The sequence below is a fragment of the Mus pahari genome, chromosome 4, assembly GCF_900095145.1.
Source record: "Mus pahari chromosome 4, PAHARI_EIJ_v1.1, whole genome shotgun sequence".
NCBI lineage: Eukaryota > Metazoa > Chordata > Mammalia > Rodentia > Muridae > Mus > Mus pahari.
The window spans coordinates 52953607-52956966 of NC_034593.1; positions in this window are offsets into that span (position 1 = coordinate 52953607).

Sequence of the window (3360 nt, forward strand, 5' to 3'; positions counted from 1 at the left end):
CCCAATGGAGGAGCTAGAGAAAGTACCCAAGGAGCTGAAGGGGTCTGCAACCCTATAGGTGGAACAACAATATGAACTAACCAGTACCCCCCAGAGCTCGTGTCTCTAGCTGCATATGTGGCAGAAGACAGTCTAGTCAGCCATCACTGGGAAGAGAGGCCCTTTGGTCTTGCAAACTTTAAATGCCCCATTACAGGGGAACACCAGGGCCAAGAAGTGGGAGTGGGTGGGTAGGGGAGCCGGGGGTTGAGGGTATAGGGGACTTTTGGGATAGCATTTGAAATGTAAATGAAGTAAATACCTAATAAAAATAGAAAACAAAACAAAACAAACAAAGGCTCATTGAGAGAGCCACTGAGCATTAAGTGCTCTTTTTAAACAATGAAACACAAGGAATGAGTAATTTTAATTAGCAAATGTTCGGATATCAGGCATACTATTCTATGTGTTTGTTTAAGAATTCTTTCAATTTGGATTTTATTAAGGTATATTAGTGTCTTAGTTTCTTTTCCTATTTCTCTGATAAAATTCCCTGGCAAGAACAACTTAAGGGAGAAAGGGTTTGTTCTGGGTCGCAATTCAAAGTATCTCGTCCACAATATGGAACAGAGTTAGGACACATGCTGCTGCCGAGTTCCGAATCTCCATTATACAGTTCAGCATCTTCTAACTATGGGGAGTTTACAGTAAGAGTTGTAATAAACTTTAAAGAGAACTAAAGACAGCTCACAAGCAATAAGTATCTTCAGAATCTTTGTCAGATAAATGGGAAACCACAATTTTGTTATAATGGTATCTCTCTGTAAAATGCCTTAAGAAGAAAAGATGCTCTGACCCAGACCATTCCATGAAAAGCTGTGCAGAGGGAGAAGTTGCTGGTAGGGGTATTGAAGCACAGAATCCTTTCCCACCACCTTGCTCACTCAGCATATGTACTTAAATCACTTCTCAGGCATGTTTCTGATGCCCATATACCATAGAATCTAGAGCAAGCACTTTTCCCGGGAGCACAATTCACCATATAACGTGCACAAACAATGCCATCATGGAATAAGCACACGCTACCAAATGTCTGCTGACATTTGAAGAGTATGAAGTGCTGTAGTTCTCTACAAAGTAAACATTTGTTAAATGGGTCAGTGACTAAATGAATACACAAGTCCGGTAATTTACCGAGTTCGAAGCAAAATGTTTTTAACAATAGGTTCGCTTCTAAGGTGGTGCCACACACACCACTGCCCTCTTGGTCTCATGGTGTAACAAAAGGAGTTGTTTCTGCTTTGGAATTCCCGTCAGCTCCCCTTCTCCCACCAGCCTCTGCATGGTTGCATTCTGTGGGCTTGTCTTTCTGTCAGGAACCTTTGTCTCTGTTGTTTTGTAGTATCTTTGGTTCCCATCAAGAAATAACCTCCTTGGAATAGCATATTTAGATTTACATGATATAAAGACATAAGCATAGCTATACACATATTTTTAGTTTCTGACTTTCTCCTTCACTTCCACAAAGTAATATAAACATCTGCAATTTTATCAGAAGCCTACTTGACATTTTTATCAAGTGAAAATGTTTTAATGACATTTCATGAATAATAAAATAATGAGAATGTTATATTCTAGCTAATGTTTATAAACTTTCTAATAACTATGTTTTGGCCTTCATCTGTGAGACTTTTCTTAGTCTCTGTATATAGACCATTACTGAACTTGCATGGCACAGAATGCTCTCTTTTTGCCCCCTTTCATTAGAAATGTCTCTTTGGAACCTCCAAACTGATTTCCAGAGTGGTTGTACCAGCTTGCAATCCCACCAGCAATGGAGGAGTGTTCCTATTTCTCCACAACCTCACCAGAGTCTGCTGTCACCTGATTTTTTGATCTTAGCCATACTGACTGGTGTGAGGTGGAAACTCAGGGTTGTTTTGATTTGCATTTCTCTGATAACTAAGGATGTTCAACATTTCTTTAGGTGCTTCTTGGCCCTTCGATATTCCTTAGTTGAGAATTCATTGTTTACCTTTGTACCCCATTTTTAATAAGGTTATTTGGTTCTCTGGAGTCTAACTTTTTAAGTTCTTTGTATATATTGGATATTAGCCCTCTATTGGATATAGGATTGGTAAATATCTATTCCCAATCTGTTGGTTGCTGTCTTGTCCTATTGACAGTACCCTTTGCCTTACAGAGCTTTGCAATTTTATGAGGTCACATTTGTTAGTCCTTGTCCTTAGAGGATAAGCTATTGGTGTTCTGTTCAGGAAATATTCCCCTGTGCCCATGCGCTCAAATTTGGTGGTTCCTCAGAAAATTGGACATAGCACTACCTGAGGACCCTGAAATACTCCTGGGCATATACCCAGAAGATGCTCCAACATGTAATAAGGACACATGCTATATTCATAGCAGCCTTATTTATAATCACCAGAAGCTGGAAAGAACTCAGATGCCACTCAACAGAGGAATAGATTCAGAAAATGTGGTACATTTACACTATGGAGTACTACTCAGCTATTAAGAACAATGAATTTATGAAATTCTTAGGCAAATGGATAGATCTAGAGGATATCATCCTAAGTGAGGTAACCCAATGACTAAAGAACACATGTGATATGCACTGATAAGTGGATATTAGCCCAGAAGCTCAGAATACCCAAGATACAATTCACAAACCACATGAAGTCTCAAGAAAAAGGAAGACCAAAGTGTGGATACTTCAATCCTTCTTAGAAGGAGGAAAAAAATACCCAATGGGAGGAGTTACAGAGACAAAGTGTGGAGTAGAGACTGAGGGAATGACCATCCAGAGACTGTCCCACCTGGACACTAAACCCAGACACTATTGTGGATGCCAACAAGTTCTTGCTGACAGGAGCTTGATATCTCCTGAGAGGCTCTGCCAGTGCCTGAAAAATACAGAAGTGGATGCTCACAACTATCCATTGGACTGAGCACAGGGTCCCCAATGCCCAAGTGCCATGAGCTAGAGAAGGAACCAAGGAGCTGAAGGGGTTTGCAGCCCCATAGGAGGAACAACAATATGAACCAACCAGTACCCCCAGAGCTCCCAGGGACTAAATCACCAACCAAAGGGTACACATGTTTGGAATCATGGCTCCAGCTGCATATGTAGCAGAGGATGGCCTAGTTGGTCATCAATGGTAGGAGAGGCCCTTGGCCAGTGTCTTAGTCAGGGTTTCTATTCCTGCACAAACGTCATGACCAAGAAGCAAGTTGGGGAGGAAAGGGTTTATTCAGCTTACATTTTCATACTGCTGTTAATCACCAAAGGATGCAGGACTGGAACTCAAGCAGGTCAGAAAACAGGAGCTGATGCAGAGGCCATGGAGGGATGTTCTTTACTGG